Source organism: Protopterus annectens, chromosome 6.part0 (genome assembly GCF_019279795.1).
Source record: "Protopterus annectens isolate FY-2018-M chromosome 6.part0, PAN1.0, whole genome shotgun sequence".
In the NCBI taxonomy this organism is placed as follows: Eukaryota; Metazoa; Chordata; order Ceratodontiformes; family Protopteridae; genus Protopterus; species Protopterus annectens.
In genome coordinates, this window is record NC_056737.1 from 550,429,340 (window position 1) to 550,442,205 (window position 12,866).

Below are 12,866 nucleotides of genomic sequence, written 5' to 3' on the forward strand. Positions count from 1 at the left end.
TATAATTGTAGTGTACATAGAATATCATAATAAAAAATGTATATTTACCCCTTCATATTTGATACTCTTTAAATCTTGTTACTACTATTAGAATAAGTCCTATAACTCCTTAAATGCTATGTCTAATAGTATATGACCATTGAAAAAAGTCTTCCCTTTTAAGATTCAAGCTTTCCATAATAAATTGTCTTGAGATATTAAGTTTCATCATTAAAACAACACAATAACAGAGAAACACAATTCTAATTTTTTTTTTTAATCAGAAGTGTCTTTCTATAGGTGAGTGTATAACCTATCCTATTGGTATACTGCAAGCATTCAGAACTATTTAATAACAGACAGTGATTTAGAATGCAACTCACTGTCCATCTAACTTGCATTCACTGACATCTCAAAATATTATGATTATTTATGATTATTTACTTTTGAGACAGAAAGAAGTAACCTGGACAGTTTTTAGAATTTTCAGAACTCTCACAGCATCATAAAAGTGCTCATGACTCTAATTAAGCTGCTTCAAGCTGGTTCTCATTACAAGGACTTGCAAATGAATAGGGTATCAGCTACAACTCACACAAACATGTTCACGAGTAAACCCAAGCCACCTCTATATTATACATCAATCCCTCAAACCTTTTCAGAAATCCTGTAAATCCTGCTGTTATTCCTTCTAGATTTGTTCTCTAAGTCTTCTATTTTTCCCAGAATAAGTTGTTTTGTTTCAGAAGAAATTCAGTGTTGTTCTCATTTACAAGTATCCTTCCACCAAACTCAGACATTGCCTCTTCTATACTCGAGATTTGTGGTGACTGTTGTTTAAGAGATTATCTCAGCATTTCAGCTTGTTTCTTACATTCCTCTTTAAAATCTTTAATTTTGCTTTATAATTTATCTATCTTTACAGATAACTCATTGATGTTACTTAGTATAGCTTGCATGTCTTTTTTCCATTGTACTGTTGGTACACTGGGCTTAGAGAGTCTCATTCTGATACAAATAGTTATTTCTAGTTCTCTTGACAGGAAAAATCAATGAAGAGAGTTTCAAACTTATTATTTTTTTGTAGTAAATCTTTCGCCAGATGTTCAACTATAAATACATCAAGTTTTGAAATGTTCTGTTTGAGTTCATTTAGTAGAAATCCTGTCAGAGATGTTAAAATGTAGCAGAGCTAAAAAACAGTGCTGTTAACTGCCCACCATCTCGGCCGTGGACCCTAGAGTATTTATCATTCATTATTATTTGGATATGGATGGTTAGATCCCTACTAATTTGGAAGTTACACTTTATTTGAATGAAATGTGAGCTAGTATGTTATGTTGAAGTTTGATTTCATTGGATTTTTGTTTTTGTAAATTTGGAGGGGGTTATGTGGGTTATATTGCATTGGTTGTTAGGGTACAATTTGTGGGTAGTTACACTATTTATATCTATAGGTATTGTTAGTGATTTTTTTTTTGGAAGAAGGGATGTCAGTATGAGCAAGTGGACAATACTGGAAAAAAGGGTACTATTTCCTGTGGAGCAAGAAACTGTAAATAAGATGTTTAGATTCACTAAACTAGGAGTTCATGCAGCTATTTGTCTATATGGATGTCATTACCTTGTTATGCAGTGTCTTTAGTTCAGCATTTAATGTGAAGTGGTAATGCATTTTATCAACCCCTCTTTCCCATTTTTACACATGAGGTCAGGGATACACTTTAACAGTGACAATCATCTAGAGCCAAAATTTACACCGCCCGGTGGCTAGTCCTGCCAAGGAAAAAGGCAATGTATTTAATTTTTCAGAATGAGTAATCTTGCAGTCTCTGTGGTTAATGGTTAATCAAGTCACATTATTTTAGGACTACATTCAAGAAAGTGGTGTGTGGCATTTAACAAAACTGTGGAAGCTGGCACTATGGAAAAAGCTTTTTTCTGGCTAGTGCCCAGTGACTGATTAAACAAAAAAGGATTTTCTTAACTGTGGTTTTTTTTTTCTTGGTCTTTTGTGGGATTTGAAAAGCCCATCTACAGCAGTATTGCTGGTGGGGCTTTGCATTTTGACTATATGCAAGAATTATATCCAATAGTAATATCTATTGACAGCATACATAGCCGCTAACAGAATTTCAGTATATTTCAAACATAGTGCCGAAGCCACACAAAGTCTAAAAAAGATAGAATCTTTATATGGTACATGCTTTTATTTATTGTGTGTTCGATTTACAGAAACAGTCTGCCATGGAGTAGGGCTGTTATACAATAGAATGGCAGAAAAAAGGACTCAGAGTCATCTAAAATAGCATACAATGAAGTAAACATCATATGTGGTCTTTACTCATATGAAAAACCTGTGAGCATGTGAATATGTATACACATATGCCTCTGTGCACAGAGTAATCATACTAATGACCTCCCCACATAAGGGATCCAGAGATAATATAGCACTATTTTTCTCAGTGTTATAAAGTATATAGAATACGTGACTAGAAACACATATCTACTTATGACAGCACACCGAGTGAGAATATTCGAGGGGCAATGGATTTACCACTCATGGAAGAGAATCTTGAACCACAGTCACACCTTCCCTTTACTGAAAACAGCAACACTGCTTACAACTGCTCCAGATCCCTACATTGCTATTGTATAGTATACTATACTGTAAAAGAATATAATATAGTACAAGTCTTCTTTCAGAGGATCATAGGAAGTTACTAGGCTAATGGCCCTGAGTCCCATGCAAGCCTAATGAAGAATTTAGCCCATGTTCCAACAAGTCAGCACCCTATGCCATGGTCCAGCAGGGGTGTATTTTCTGTTCCTCATCCAGTTATCCAGGTTACTCTTAAAAAGGGTTAATGAGGTACTGCTTGATGTGCAGAGGGAGTCTATTCCACAAAAGATGTAGTCTTTGGGACACAAACCTGCACAGCCAACAAGTCCTATTGATGTTACAGACCAGGTTGAGGTCACGCATGTGGGTTACTTGACTAAGCTTGACTTGCAGATATGCAGCAGTCCCATCAGGGTGGAGTCTGAGATTGCTTTGTATGCCAGACAGAGGTCATCTCTGAGGAGTCTGTAGGAGACTGAGTAGAGGGAGAGGGTTTTTATCCTATCTGTGCAGGGAAGATGCTTGAGGCCCTGGATTCTCCTGGTGAGGAACCTCTGTGGCCTCTCCAGCTGCTAAATGTGCTTTGTGAGGTACACGCTGAACAAAAGTATATGATTACATTGGGTTTCATTGCAATATATTACAATGTGCAAGCCAGAAGAAGACCTTTTGGGTTTTCCCTCTTTTATGTGCTATGATGTGATTGTTAAATTGGAATATATAACTGGAGGAGGGGAGGTAAGTGGAGTTGTTTTTGGGTGATGACTGCAATTATTATTATTATTATTATTTATTTTGTTTTTTTTTTGCATTTTTAGGGGTTTTTTACTCACCTTTTTTCACATTCCTTTTTCAAACACCAGTGAATCATAGGGATGTGCTGCAATGACTTGTAGATAAACCATGATTGTGTTTGGGGTGGAGGTCATGGGCATGCAATACTGAATTAAAGAAAAAGCCTTGCTGTATTTTTTACTGGCATTTGGAATATGTGAGTGAGTGTATTACAAATGAGGGTGATCAATAGTGTTGTGAGGTTTCATGCTGTGAGTGTTATGCTGCCAGGTTTCATTTGTGTATTTTATGTTCTTAACATGTATTTCAATCACATTTCTTTAACTGCATTTCTCAGTATTAGTTTTTTATTCGGTTATTTGACATGCATTCTGTTTTTATCCATATATCCACAATGTGTTGTGTGTGTGTGTGTGTGTGTGTGTGTGTGTGTGTGTGTGTGAGGGGGGGGGCTAAAAATATCTAAACCCACAAAAGTCAACATTAAAAATGTTGACAAAGTAACTGACAAAAAAAAATCATCAGCATTATCTGCAATCTCTGAGACAAAACTTTGCTTAGGACTTAAATTCTTTATTTGTGCAAAAAACATTATAACATTGGGTTTGAGGAATATGCACTGTCCTCAGTATTGTGCAGTCTCAAAGTTGGTGTATTTCATTAGCGAGGGTGCAGAGTGGAGCTTACAACCCCCCCCCCCCAACACATACACAAAAAACATTGTTTTTGTTTATTATTTGCATGCTTTGAGGTGTTGCCTTGGAGCATGTAAATAACACTTTTTATATATTTGTTTCATAAATTATTTTACATCCAACTATCCATTACCTAAATCCACCCTGCCAGGCTAAGACATCCTCTATAGGTGCTTCTTGACAGATTCATGCCTATGTGTCAAACATGCCAATCTCCCTCGCTTCATACAAAGAGCTTTTGTGTTACAACACTCACAGTGCTGTATACCATACTTTATATATTCCTGTAGAGGTTTCTGAAAGGCTGGACTGCATATCTCCCACCAGGATAGCTAAGCAAGTTGTCCAATCACACCTTGATTAGTTTGATTCTTGGTTGGGGTGCCTTCTTTGCCGAGTCTACATGTCCTCCTCGTGTTTTCATAAGTTTCCTACTGGTGCTCCTGTTTCCTTCCCCACTAGAAAGACATGCAGTAGGTGGATTGGACAGTCTAAATTGGCCATAGGTATGAGTGCACTTTCAAGTGTGTGGCATAAAAGAACAGCAGCAGCAGGGCTAGTCACCCAGTGGTGTGAACCCTGGCGATACAAGACTGTCGATCTTCAGGTAACACACCAACCCCATGTGGAAAAATTGGAAAAAGGTTGGGAATGGATGGATTATGATATCTTTGAAAGTAAATGTAATGCATTTTAAAATTAAATGATCCATGGAGAAGGCTTTCTGAACTATTGAAGATACATAATGGTAAAAAGATAAGAACATTTCAATAAGAGTTCCTAGACTCCTTATGACAGTGTCTTTTTGAATAGCCATGTTACCTCTATGGTATGATGTAGACATACTTTGTTTAAAAAAATCAACTATAATCTAATTTTCACGTTAAATTTGAAACTATAGTCCATACATCAAATGTTAACATAATCAAACCCCTGACAGAACAACTGTGATTCAGAGTCAGATTTAATTATAATATTCTAATTAATAGAAAATGATCAGTTTTGTGTACACAGCTGGACTCGGGTATGGTATGGATGTGTTTTGGTCACAGGAATGCTATGATGCTTAAACAGCATATGCATGTTTTCTCTGTCCAGGTAGTAAGGCAAGGTCTTTGCACATCTGTACAGAAGCAGACAAGGCATGGATGATGTACAGACAGCATAGGTGGACCATGAGGAAAGTGGAAGCTTGAACCACAGATCAAATGTAAACGATAAAAAAACTGATGTGACAAAGAAAAAAAAAGGAGTGTGTTTAAATGATATTAAACATACTGATATTATACCTTGATTTTTAAGATTTAGCAATGTATTATTTTGTGATCACAGTTGGTGTTGTGAGTGTTTTATGTAAGGAAGGTGTTAAGAAAATAATGTATAATGGTGGTATAGAAAAGTGAAACTGGCAAACACTCAATGAATATAAATAAATAAATAGAGAAATAGTGCTTTACCTTCCAATAGCTGCATTTCAGAGGCAAATATGTCCCATGATGTATCACAAATTTGAAAACTCATGTATCAAATAATGAAAAGCAGAAATACATGAGAATGAATGGAAGAGGAATTTAATTTGAGATTCAACTGCATCCTATATGGAAAGGCACTAGTTACACCCTAGTTTTAAACTTATTGCTACCATGATGCTCAGAATGATGCATCCTATGATTTTATTGGAAATAAATTATTGGAAACTTGGAAAAGAAGAATAGCTCAGCAGGGACTTTAAATTTCCATTTGTCAAATTTCTAACACTGTTTGAAATTAGATGAATTACCACACATGCTTATATTTCTGGTTTATTACTGAAGAGTTTGTCGTATGCCTGACATTTAACTCCCTGGGCTATTTTCTTAAAGAAATATACCTTCTGACTCTTGGTTTATCACTGCATCCTTAGCCATTGTTGATCAGGAAACAGTTAACACTGTCTTTTTAACAAGACTGTCTCAGTGCATTGCTAATATCAGAGAATGTTATTATAAAGCCAAATTCCTATTAAGCAACTACACAGTTTCCTGACTGGTTTGTAGCAGCTATCCTTCATGGTTATCGTCATGTTCTTGTCTACTAGGTAGGTAGACGATGAGTCATTTCTGGCACCTACCTGATGCTAACATTTCCTACCTAGCTTGATTCACAAATATGCCCAATTTTTGAAGAGTTTGAGAGCAATGAAATCATATATAAAAGAAACAAGGCTTCTCTTGTAACAAAAAATGTTTATTTTGCGGGATGCTGCATTTTTTTTAGTCCTGGACCTATAAACATACAGCCTATTCATCATGTGTATACCACAAGTTAGAAGTTTACAGATTCATGTAATATACGAGAGTTGCTATGGGATTAACAATGCTGTGATGAAGCTTGAACATATGATCAGAATAATGCCATTTTCTTGAGAGAAACCTAATGAAAGATCATCTGGAAAAACTGCCATATTTAGTAGTTCGCACTTTTGTACAAGTTTCTTCTACCCTGAAGTCGGTCATATCAGTCAGAGATTTAAGCCCCCGCTGCAAGTGGGATGACCCATCTATTAATTTGAGACTGGATACTCCGATGTGATTGAAAACAGTTTAGATTCCGGATTCATGTTTTGTAGTGATTGCTCTTTAATTCTTTTTCATTACATGAAAAGAAAAACAAACAAAAATTCTGTCAAATTAACTATAGTCCTACAGAACCTGTCATCAGTTGAACAATGCATTTCTTTATAATCCATAAACAACCCAACATATGTAACATTTTTGTAAGATACAGTAATACCACTTGTCACTGACATACTTTGTGAAACTGTAGCGCACATCAGTATTATAGCTTTTTTTAACCTTCATTCTGTATTATAGAAATTAAATCCTACATTTAAAGTTTACACAAGTAAAGCATTTTCTTTTTCTCTTTCTATTCAAACACATCATGGATCATAATTATTGAGTTGCATTATCCTCAGCATGTAATTATAGCTATTATTTCTGCCTCATACTACTTTAGATGGTATTAATCACTGGAAAACACTGCAGAAAAAAATGTTTTTTTTCTAAAAATTATTTTCTCTGTAGTTGCAGATACCATCTAGTGACATAGGCGAGTCACATTTTAAAACTCAGCAATCTATCTGAGCCAGAAACCACTATTATACTCACAACTGCAGAGGTATTTGAACTTATATTTTGTAACCTGACCGTATTACTAATATAAATAATTTCTATACATAGTTACAAATGTACTACACCAAATACCTGTCTTATGTATAGTTATACAATATAGTGCATCCCTTAAATGTATATATGTTGTTTTTGCCTCCTATATACTATTGCATGCTATTACTGGCTGGCTCCTGGTTGAAATGGATCACTTTGATGAGCCTATCTACCACTTTAGCAGACAAATAAAATATAAAGTTGATATAAGTCAACAGAGAAGGGGCATATAAGAATGAATAGTAGTTTACCGGGTTCCTATCAGATAATCAAACTTCTGCAAGTTCGAACCTCATATACTCGAGACCATAAGTTCAAACTTGCAAAAGTTTGAGCGTTTCAATGGAAATCTCCTTAAGGAGATGTTTCCATTTTGTTCAATGTGGTGCAATCTCGGAGTTGATATATTTAAGTAGCGGGAGGAGTGGGGAGTGCAGGGGGGGCTTGCCCCTCTGCTTACAACAGTTTATTTTGTTTTCTTTTTTTTGTTTTTTATCCATAGTCGAACTTTTTTTAACTTTGAACAGAATGATTTGAACATTCCGTGTTTGAAGTTATTAAACTTCGACTATGTGATATATACCCTAGTTTACCAACTACAGAACACTGAGAACCATTTATCAGTATACCTTTATCATTACTTAGATTTTATCAATTTTTACAGCAAATTCTTTTTAATATGGTTTATCAGCTATCTGTAGGGTCTTTCTGAGGTGGACAGGTTTTGCAGTTGTTCATTTAAAAGAAATAGCCCACATGATCACAGGCATTAATGATGTAATGAATATAACATGGCTCCCTATGATGAATATATAACTGCAAAACCTGATAGTATGGCTATTGAATGTCCAAGAATAACCAGCAATCTGAAGTAAAAAAAAATTAAACCCCCAATTATGGGACTAGTATGATGGCCAAGGTGTTTGACTAGCCTTACAATGGCCCATTAAGACCGCTAGCCCAGTAATTAGATATTAGCTATGAAACTATCTCAGCAGTGACTTGAACTTCTGAACCTGCTGTTACACAACTTTGTTTTTTTTTTTCAGCTTAGGGGGCTTTGCCCACTGTAATTCCTGATTTGAAAGGCTATACCCCAGAACTTTTACGCTCAACAAAATTTCCATAAGACACCCAAGTAATATTTGTAAAGTGCTGTCCAAACGATACTGCTTATGATGTAAACTTGTACAACGTTGTCAATATTAACAGACACACCTATTTCTTTTAATGACTAAACTCCATGCACTTCACTTATTTGCTATAATCAAATCCATACTCATCACAAGTAACTAAAATAGATGGAGTTTAGTCATTAGAAGAAGGAAGTTTATAAATACTGCTTACTTTTTATAATCAAATCCATGGCCATCAAAAATGGGATGAGAAGAAATGTCTCTGGTAGCAAACCCTTTTAAAGTCACAAATTACAATAATTATCAAGATGATTGCCTACATACTCAGCTACAGCACCATGTCTGTTTCTTATGTTTACAACTGGCAAGTGATGGAGACAAATGTTTGACAACACATGAACATTCCTGCATAAATGCTATTGTACTTTGGACACACTGTACTTTATCTATCTATCTATCTATCTATCTATCTATCTATCTATCTATCTATCTATCTATCTATCTATCTATCTATCTATCTATCTCCCTCTCTCATTTGTTTGAAACCTAAGTTGTCAATCCATTTGATTGAAAACGCATTTGATAGAAATTCATTTGATAGAAATCCTTCTTCATAACAAATATACCATAAAAAAAAAAAAAAAAACTCTTTTGAATAAATAAGTAAATACTTGAAAAAATAGTCTACAAACAACTTATCTCCAACACCTAATTCAATCGAATTCTTACTATTGCCTAGCATGGTTTCCATCAATCCTATAATACCACATCTGCTGCATTTGTGACTGCTGGACATTAATACAAAAATATAGGCAAAGTGAAAGTCAGGACTTATTACTGACTTACACAGAGCCTTGTTTACTATAACATATTCATATCTAAACATAGACCCACGGTGGTGGTGCTGCAGTAGCGTTGTCGCCTCACAGTAAGACGCTGTCCGGTTCGATTCTCAGCTAGAGCATCTTCTGCGTGGAGAAATGCGTGGAGACATGTTGTGCATCAGGCCTGGCAAGCCGGTACATAAAAATCAACTGCCAATCATTAGCAGACCGGAGTTCCGCTGTGGCGACCCCTTACCGGGAAAAGCCGAAAGACACAAACAAATCTTCTTGACTTCCTCCAGTCTTCTCTCCCCTTGTTCAGAAAATGCTTAACCAACAATCAGATTAAATTAATTTCTACAATTTCCTTTCCCTAGCCACCACCCTCAAATCATGTGTGCCTCACAGCTCAGTTTCGAGTATAATCCTCATTTCTTTATTCATTAATTCTCTGAATGCAAATTTACCATAACATAAAATAGTATTTTATGCAACTTATCATGCGCCTCTTAAATCACATAACTCACAAGAACTCCAAATTCAGATGCAACATCTCTGTCTCTGATTTCCCTAAAAATTTGTAAGCCTAGAAATTCCAAAAATATACTCTTTTGCACTCATCAAAAACTCAAATTCTACTCCTTTCTAATAACATGACCATAAAACTTCCTCCACTGATTCCACAGAGGTACTTAAGAATATACCTATAGCCGGTTTCTTCAAAATACTTCCCACTAAATATACATCCACAGTTCTTGTTGACCTAAGTTAAACTTGCATGCTTTCTCAAAAAAGTTAGATTAGCCATTGTAAAAACTGCCTTAACCCCTAACAAACACAGACATGGCCTGCCACTAATTGTCCTGTATAACAACTATGGTAACAAAGCTTCACAAATGTAAACAACATAAACAAAACAAAGAAACTTATTTCTTTTCATAAATTATTTGTTTATTTAGTTTAGTTTGTTTACCAGAGTAATGCATTGATAACTATAGACCATTTACAGGCACAGCTCAGGTGAAGAGAAGGTGTAAAGGTCAAAATTCCTAAACTTCAAAATTCAGTCTTCCAAGACAGGAATATCGAAGTTTAGGAACTTCGAAAATTTAATTAAAAAAAATATGTTTTTGCAGGGTGACAAGCCCCCTTCACGCCACCATACCCCCAGTTAAATACATTTTCCAACTCTGAGATCACATTACAGTGAGGAAAACTGTAAATTTCCCATTCCACGCTGTAGGGGAATCTCTATTAAGAACGTTAGAAGTTCCAAAGCTGTTATTCTGGTCTCAGCAGACTGAATTTTGAAGTTTTGGAATTTTGATCTTTCAAAGTAGACCCGCATATCTATCTATTTATTTCTCTATCTATGTATCCATCTATCCTATATATAGAAAATAAAATGTGAATTAGTTTTAGTAGTAAATACAAGATTGAAGCTGCAGCTGAGAACAGTGGATCAATGTTTCTTCTATTCTCAGTTGCTAATTCATGGTGATCATTATCAATCTCCCTTACAATAATTGAAAGAAGCTTGCTTGCAGGTTCACTGTGCCAAAACAATGACTTTAGACCATGCTTAGCTTCTAAACTTAAAATAATTGGAATCCACAAAGTCCTCAGAAATCACTCCTCTTGTCCCATCAATCACTTTTGACAGTTTACAACAACAGAACAGAATGCTTGTTCTATTAACTTATGTCTCTTTTATAGTACTCTCTAACTATAAATATATTATTTATTTATTTTACATTTGTTTACCGGGAAAGTCTGACTGGACATAAATCCTTTTATAGTGGAGGCCCAGGGAGAAAAGCTCCAGAAATAACAAATAGAAAATACAAATACATGTAGCACCTGTAGCAAATACATAAACAAGTAAGACTGAATTAGCAAAATGCAGTTACATTTTCATCAACATATATGGGATAAACAGTGAATAAGGTTAGAGATTTATGCAGAGATTCACATAAGTCTGTTAAGTCGATTTCCTTCCTAGTGAAACTGAGATGCAAACAGAATAATTTCTATAGCTGGAAGCATTCACATGAGCATTCAAAAAGGAGTGCATCAACCACAGTGAGGGTGGCAGTTGAAAGTGATATTAAACTAGTAGAGAGAGTAAAGGAGGTCTATCCAGGAGTGTTACATGGACATAGTCAGGTGTCCTTGAGGTATGATTTAAGGAGCCTTTTAAATTGTGAAATAGAGCTATTTGCAGGTACAGTGGGTGGAAGTTTATTCCATATTTTGGGAATGTAGCTAGAGAAGAGAGAATCCCCTGTGTGGTTGTTGGCTTTAGTGGTGTCTAAAAGGTGTAGGTTACTACAGTGGAGACAGTGAGAGTGCTTCTGTATGGGTGAATAATATTTTAGAGCAGGAGATTTTTCAGGTTGGTGAAGAATTTTGCATGTACGGGTAAGTTGGTTAAAGTATAGAAGCTGAGGAAGTTCAAGCCAATTTAGTTGTTTAAGAGATGCACAGTGATGTAACCTATAGGGGGCACCTGTTGAAAATGTTTCTATTCTATTATAACAAATTTCTAGTTTGATTAAATCTGTTTTGCGGAGGTTAGTTAGCATTGGGGAGGCATAGTGTGTGTTGATAGGAGGAGTCTACAGGCTGCGGTACCTTTTGTTAGAAATAGTTTGTTTCAGTATATGATAGTTTGTTTCAGTATACGATACCAAATTTCTTGTGGACCTTCTTGATGGTTTGGGTTATGTGTATATCAGATTTTAAGCTATTGTCAATTTCAACCCAAAGCAGTTTAGTATGTGGTCCTGTATTGATCATGGTTTTATTTTTATTTTTGGACAAGATAGAAAATGAGTGTAGAGTCAAATTGTGCATTGACCTACAGAGGCATGAGGTGTGGAGGTGCTGAGTTGGTTAGTAAATATAGGGAAGAGTAGAGGACCAAGGATGGAGCCTTGAGGAACCCTTACGAGAACTAGGAGCAGAGGACATAGTTGATTTTGCAATTGAACAGCTTGTAGACATCCTGTTAGGCAGTTTGGAACCACATAATACTAGCGTTACTGATGTTTAGGGTGGAAAGAATGCTAATATGTTTATTGTGGTCTACCATGTCAAAGGTCTTGGATAGGTCTAATAATATGGAAGATGCATATAGTCCATTGTTCCAATGTTGGGTAACAATATTATTAAAGGACATTAGTGTTGCTATGATGTGGTCGAAAGCCATGTTGGGTGTGTGATAGTTTATGGGATGAGAAGGTGTTTCGTTAGTTGAGTATTTACTACTCTTTCTATTACTTTGGACAAAGGAGATAGGATGGCAGTAAGACTATAATTTGTGAATTCTGTAGAAATATCTTCTTTGTGTAGTAGCAGTATGTGGGTGGTTTTCCAGATACCAGGCACTTGATTTTCAGATATAGACCTGTTTATGAGAATGGCTACTGGATAGGATATAGCATCAGTGTCAATTTTTAGAAAGTGAGTAGGGAGATTATCTGCAGCTAGTGTGGTTGGTTTCAGTTACTGAAGTAGTTTTTTTTATGTATTTAACAGAGACTGGGTATAAGCTAATGTGTGGTGTAGTATTATGGGAGGAGGTACTTAGCTGAGGAAGGAGAGAT

General features: G+C 35.7%; 1 long non-coding RNA gene across 1 annotated transcript in view; it reads right to left on the reverse strand.

The window, feature by feature from the left end:
• Positions 1 to 6,343: 6,343 nt before the first annotated feature.
• Positions 6,344 to 12,866, reverse strand: part of LOC122804067 — a 112,960-nt gene continuing 106,437 nt past the window's right edge. Inside the window, exon 3 of the long non-coding RNA XR_006365164.1 lies at positions 6,344 to 6,716. This is a non-coding gene — a long non-coding RNA (uncharacterized LOC122804067). The remainder of the gene's footprint in view (positions 6,717 to 12,866) is intronic.